Source organism: Oryzias latipes, chromosome 22 (assembly GCF_053564925.1).
Source record: "Oryzias latipes strain Hd-rR chromosome 22, Olatipes_Hd-rR_3.1".
Lineage (NCBI taxonomy): Eukaryota > Metazoa > Chordata > Actinopteri > Beloniformes > Adrianichthyidae > Oryzias > Oryzias latipes.
In genome coordinates, this window is record NC_136258.1 from 9,260,076 (window position 1) to 9,267,500 (window position 7,425).

Here is a 7,425-nt window from a genome sequence, read left to right on the forward strand (position 1 = left end):
TGTTCTTCTAAAATGGATGGTGGAACGTGAAAAGAAGGAGGGAGAGTGCCCAGCCATCCCCACCCCAAGACCCCCACCGCAGCAGCAGCGGCAGCCGGAATCCCCCCAACGCCACACGGGAACCGGCAGGGAACAACCGCCGCCCGGGCGACCAAGCCCGCCACCCAGGCCAGGGCCAGCAGGGCCGCCGCAAGGCCCCCAGAGCCAGAGGCCAGGGACGCACGGAGGGAAAGAGAGCGCCGCCCCAGCCCAACCAGGAGAGCAGCCCCCCCGCCGCGCCGGGAGAACCCAACGCAGAGCCCCCACCGGAGAAGGACGCCCACAGCCCCAAACGAGCACCCCACCACCACCCAGGAGTTCCGGGCATCCCCCCGCCCCAACCCCAGGTACGAGCCAGGACCCCCCAAGGGAGACCCGCTCCGCACTCCAGGCAGCCACCCGCCCGGCCCACGGTTGGTCCAGGGAGGAGCGAGGCAGGGGCCCGCCGCCCCCGCCCAGGAGGGGGGAACCCCGGGGAAAAAAGAGGGCCCACAAGGGGTGTTGTAAATATGGCCCGACCAGGCTCGGCCACAGTTGGAAATTTGGCGGGGCCCAGCACTCAGGAGCAAGGACCAGAACCCACCCCCCAGGGACCAGACACCCCCGGCTCAGATGTAATGTGAACCCCCCCACCGCGCGGAGAGAGCACCGCCGGGCCCAGGAAGCCAGCACCCCGGGGACACGGCCGCCGCTGCAAAGTGGCCCGTACCCCCCACCAGGGAAGAGGCAGGGGACAGACGGACCCAGGTCCCACCTTCCTTGCAAAATGTGTGTGCGTGTATGTGTGTTTGAAAGGGTGTGTGTGTGTGTGTGTGCATGTGTGTGTGTTTATGTTGGGATGTATATATTGAGGGGGGAGGGGTGTGTGTACTAAGGGGGGTGCGGTTAAAATTGGCGGGTAGGGCACTAAGGGGACATCTCCTGATTACTCACAGTGACGTCCCCTCACCCTCCCCACCAAGGGGCCCTAAATGTCTAAGGTGCGGTTAAAATTGGCGGGTAGGGTGCTAGGAGGACATCCGCTGCTTGCTGGCAGTGATGTCCAAGCACCCCCCCTACCAAGGGCCCTACATGTCTAAGGTGCAAATAAAACCGAAAGAGGGGGGGCCCACTCCATACGGCAACCACAGGAGGGGGGCCACTGCCTATTAACCCCCCCCCCCCCCCCCCCCAAGGCTCATCGCAGGCTAAGCCCCCCCACCCCCTCAAGATGACTTCTTGTATTTCACCTATGAGGAGTTATTTTTTAGAACATAACTGCACTTATTGGAATATTTGAGGAATAAGAAACCTTTCCTTTGTATTCCAGTAAGGTTGTCCTTTTTTTATTTTCAATAGCAGGTCCGGATTCACATACCCATCATTAAAACAGGTCAGTTACTGGTTCTTAAATCTAAACATTTGATTTTATTGATTGTATTGATTTCATTGATTTTATCAATTTCATTGATTTTATCGATTTTGTTGATTTTATTGATTTAACTGATTTATCGATTTTATTGATTCTAACCACTATCACCATTTCATATGTGTGCTGGGTTTTATTTCTCCATACTGGAAACTGCTTTTATTACTGATTTTGTCTCATATTAATTGTACAGCACTTTGTAATCTGGATTTCGAAAAGTGCTATATAAATAAAGTTTATTATTATTATCTTCCAATCCATTCACTAATCTGTCCATCTGTGTACTCCCGCTCATCCAGGACTGAGCAGCAGTCTAACGCTTTAGTCACAACTGCCCTCACAGGTGGCTACTGAAGCTGTCTGCAGGCCAAAAGGCCAAACCTGAGCGGGCCGCAGGTGGTTCCAGACCGTAGAGCCGTCCGTGAGCCAGTGGAGTGAAAATGTCCAAGTGCATTTTTCTATGGGCATGCTGCGACCAGCACATTGCAGGAAACACCTAAATAATAGCCGGGGTATATAAAAGGCAGTAGGTGAGACGCAGGCACGTCGTTCAGATTTGCTATTTTTTCCACCTCCCAGAACTCTTCACACTGCGCTAAGGACCCATTAGAGCCGTTCAATAGATGTAGGCAAAAACGGATTCTGTAAAATACTATGATGAAAGTTCATTTAGCAATACGTGTATCCGTTTGGAATGCTGCCTAAACGATTTTACATTGAATATCTATGAGCAAATCCATAGTTAAGCATCTTTTGTGCTCCACCTAAACCTCTGACTGCTATTTGGCAGAACACCACGCCGAGTCTGTTTCAGCAGCTCTACATCCAAAACCTACAAGATGTTGCAAAACCATCTATTGTCAGATGTTCACTCATTAGCCTCGTGGTTCTTGTTTTTACAGATATGTCTTTTGGCTCGACGTGCCCATGAACAGCCCCTCAGGAAGGCATCTAGGTCCCCCAGACCAGGGCCCTGAGCCAGCATGACTGGCTCCTCTGGATGTAGAAGCCTGCAGGGACCAAGCTCCCCATCTTTCTCTAACCCAGGAGGAGAAACTCATTTTGGCTGCTTGTATCCACGACCTCTTTCTGTTGGTCAAGTCCCTGAGCTCGGACTAAGTTGAGAACTTCACTTTCAGGCTAGCCTCTGGCACAATGTCCACATGACCGCAAATACTGCATCTTTCCTCACCTGTGAACAGGACCCCACGATACTTCAGCTCTGCCTCGGGTAGAATCTTTTCTACCTCCATGAGAGTGATGCCACTGGCTTTTACTTTTTACTGGCATTCTGGTGGAATTGTGGTTTCTGTTCAAAAGTAAGAGCAGCAGTGTGGGTGTGGCCGTCTTTTTAAAAGACACCTTTGAAGGGCGTGGGCGCATTAGCATGGTTTTTCAACATAAATTGGTCATTTAAAGTATTTTTAACATTTACATATATTTTTATCAATTATATGTAATATGCATGTTTTGTAGCATTTAAATCTACATTCTTTTGATATTATAGCACATTTGTTTGTTGTTTTTTCTAATAATGCAGAAAATATTAGAAAAGCTGACTATATGTACCACACTCTACCTTTGTTTGATCAAGGTTTTACATTTGGCGCCCCATAGATATGAAAGGATCACATGATTGCGTTCTCCAGTTTTCTGCATCTGAACCAAATCTTCAACATTTCCAATATTTAAAAAGATGTAGTTCTTTAATTTCTTTTTGGGGCAAAGAGACAGGAGACAGCATGGCCCACTGCACACCATCACACTTACTTCTGCAAACCCCTCATTCATTCAGGCACTGAGCTAATGACGTTTCAATCCTGTTCCCTTTCAAGACAATGCTGCAATAATTAGCATGAGCTTTTTTGAGACATCCACTGGCCTTTGTGTGACAATGAAGTTGCAACGGCACTGACTTTGGAGGGCCGAGCAGACACGTGGGAGTGGGAGTCCCACAGAGCCCTAAAGAGGTGTTGTGCACCACAAGACAGAAGAAATGAAAGAGGAAAAGAGGAGCAGTGTGGAGGAGGCAGCTCTGCAAGCTCCTCGCAAAGACTGGTGGGGGTGACGGGTCATTATTGACTGAATGAATTTTTAAAGAGGGCCCGCATCAGGGGGTGAGAAGGGCAGTGTGCCTCTATGCGTGACTGTGTGTCGAGTCATACTGAATGCTATTGTACACTGCAGCCTTGCTGTTGCCGCCGTCCATTGTGTCGGGGTGTGCTGCAGCTCCAGCCGGATTTAGACCTGCCTGTTTCTCCATATAGACTCTATAGTTTTCATTCTTGCCTGTAAAGCCTCATTGATTGCCCTTTCACACCCCTCGCAATCAATGGTGGTCCTGGTTTCTGGGTGGTAGGGGATGTGTATGTGTGTGGGTAGTGGTAAGACTGTCTGTTATTTTTGTACAAAGTGAAGAGAATCTAGCACGAGGTGACTTTCTGAAGGCCTGAGACACCAGCTAACCCAGATGTCAGGCGTGAGACCGGCCCCCAGCCTGTTTTTGAGGGGAGCTAGATGTTTGGGAACGTTCTCTGACCCTTGTAGATAGCAGACCCCGGAGGGAAGGGGTGTTCAATCATACTAATGACTTAGGCAGAGTGAGGGGAAGGGAGAAAGAGATGGATGAAAGGTCCTGCAGAAAATGGGGGGGCGGCAGCAGTGGGGTAGTGTGGCAGTGCCAACCAGTTTCTTTCTGCCTCCCCCACTTCCACCACATCAATACACAACAATGTCTTTGTTGCTGTACACACACTCCAGAGAGCAGCTCCACTCATTACTGCCAGGCAGGCCTACTGTTGGATGGAAGTGAAACAGCAGCTCAAAGCTTCACTGCTCGCCCCCCCACCCGTCTGCCTCTCTCCCTATCTCCCCCCATTCCTCTCAGCCAATTCGGCCTTCTGTCGTTTTCCCCTTCCTTCCGTGTTTGTTTGTTTGTCCGTCTGATTCCACGCACCTATTATTCTGTCACTTCCTCAATCCATCCTTTCTTTCTTCCCACCTTGCCTTGTTTCCTTTCCTCTCATTCCTCACTCATCCATTTGATTCCCTCCAATCCGGGCTTGTCTCTGCTCCCGTGGTGGAGAGGTGATTTGGCGGATTAGGCCGGTGGCAGGGATGTTGCTGTGTCAGTCTAAGACGCAGGGATCTGGACCAGAGCTCAGGCTAAATCCTTTCTTCCATGCCTGCCTGCGTGGCCTCTGAATTAGTGCCTTTTTCCGTTTTTCATCTTTTTCCTTCTCCATGCCGGTCTTCCTTTCCTGTTGTTTTTTTCTATGTCTAACATCCTCTGCTTGTCTTTTTCTTTTTTTCGTTCCTTTTAACTCTACCCTGTTTGCAATCAGTGCTACAGTATAGGAACACACTAACAGAGTCACATTCACTCGTTCTATTTTCTGTTTTATCTTTATATAATACAGCAGTTTAAATGTCACTTTTTTCTCTCAGGTTTGGTCAAATATTGCAAATGAGAAATACATTTTGACTACTGTGTATAACTCTCTAAATTTTCATGTTGGGGGAAAAAGCATTTTTTCTGTATGGAAATGAAAAAAGTCATTAGCAAACCTCAAATGCCAATCTTCCTCTTTTCCCAATCCCTCTCAAAATATCAGGAGGGTAAATGCTCTTTTTTAATTGCACCTCTAGGCAAGAATACCATCCAACCTGTCGGATAAGCAAGTTCTTCCTTTTGGAGCCTCCAGGGCGCCAATAGAAGCAGGTTAGCTCTGGTTTTCTGTAGATCAGAGGGATGTGGATTTTGGTTGGCATATTTTTTATTAAAAACAAATATTTGTCAACTGACCTTGTGTAGCAAATAAAGTAAAAAACAATGTCTGTTCAGAAATGAACAGACTTCACAGAAGCAACCATTCACATTGATGGTTCCTTCTGAGAAGTCAGTTCATTTCTGATAATGTCCTTTGAAGGTCATTATCCCGCCTATACCATGGTCACTTACAAAAGAGATACATATTCAATCCGTTTTTTGTCCTTATTCTTGTTTTTTTTGTTTAAATCGCTTTTTCTAAAAAGGCGCACCATCTGATACATGGTACGGGGCGTTGTCGCGGTAACGGCTGAGCCAGCACCGACCTCGACTGCAGCGGCAAAAGGAAGCGATATATATATGCTGGTCGTCACGATGTGTTAAATAAAGCATCAGTTCAGAGAGAAAGTTCACCTCTAACGGCTTGTTTTTGTCCAGATGATGAAGATAAAGTTTGTTTGAAAGAAGCCCGAAGATTTGGGCATCCACCACATCCAGCAGCCAATCAGAATCAAGTATTCACCCGGACCATGGTAATACGTTAATGCTAATTGTCCTAGAAGGGGGTTTTCAAAACCGAGCCTTTAGACATCTGTGATGTCCAATTATGAAGCTATTCTGTAAATTTGTTGTATTTGCTGTGGTTTGTCATGTTATAAAAGATATGTTCATTCATACCAGGCACATCCTTAATTAAGGTAATACACATATTTCATAAAATACATCATAAAGGTAAAGGTACTTTCAGCTTTCATACGTTTGGTTAAATAGATAGTCCAACTTTTGACTTTACAGATGTTTTCACATTTTTGACATGCAGGGACAGCATGCAGAAATCTTTTCTGTGGGTTTTATTCTGTGTGTTTTAGCAGAACTGTGGCTTAGCAATGACCTGTGGTGTGGTTTCATGGTCCTGTGTGCCTTAGGCTCACAGCCTAAGTCATCTGGACTCAGGGGACAGTTTACACTGCTGCTGTCTGAAGGACACTGGCAACTGGCTTCGTGTACAACAAGGAGAGACAAAGGGAGACACAGACCGGCTTGGAGACAGAAAGAATGATCTCAGTAAGGTCTCAGCACAATGCAGTTTCTTCTAATAAAGTGCTATACAGCTGGAATACAGCCACAGAAAGCTGCACTCATTGATAGCAGTGGGTTGAGAGTGTCACTGAGCCGTTTTCTACCAAGGTCATAAATGTGAGTGAAGTTCAAGTCGCGATGTTGTGGTTGACAGAGCAGTAGGGTGGAGTGAAAAGCCACCATATCAATGTTAGAACACATACCATCATGGGTTGTGTAAAGTGTAGTAATGTTCTAATGTTATACCTTGACTGAAAGCTATTCCTCTTGTGATTTATTGTTGTTAATAGTCTTTTTTATAAAGTTCATAATACTCGGTTATTTTACTGTTCTTATATTTTTATGTCATTGTTTTTATACGTGTTTGACTGTTTTATTGTTATCCTTTAGTCTTATATGTTTTGTTTGTTTTGTTGCAAATGCACCTTGAGTCTGTAATAAAGCTTATTATTGTTATTATTAATAAACATTAACTTTGATGAAGATAATGTTAAGAAGTATTCTGATTAATTATACATTATTTAAGAGTCAACTTGATAATTCTGTTTAAAATTTTGAATTTTTACTTATTTAATATAAGTATTCGAACCCCTTAAGCTAAGATACTGGTGCTCAAAGACCTGTTAGAAGCTTCTGTTTGAGGTGGTTACCTGCATAAATACACCTGTCTACCCCATGCCATCAAAAATACTCCACCTACTAACATGGTCGAGACCAAAGAGCTGTCCAAAGACACCAGAGAAAAACACTGCAGACCTCCACGAGACTGGAAAGGGCTCAAAACAGAGGAAAAAGCCCCTACAAACATGAATGGTGTAACGTGTACACACACACACACACAAAGACACACAACTTCTATATTGTAACTACAAGGAATCTTCTTTCAGTTTTCTATCTTCCTTCCTCCGTTCTCCAGGTTCCAACCCAAATTATCATTACCCCCAGAACATGTCCAAAAACTCACCAAGGTTACCAGAAAAATCCAGTCTGGTAAAAAATAATTTCTTTTCAAAGTGACCCCCCCCCCCCCCCCTTCAATCAATATCAAAGTGGTTCCAGTGCTTGTCATAATTTAAAAAATAAATAGATTTAAAAAGAAATTGCTGGCCTCCAACCATGATTTAGATTT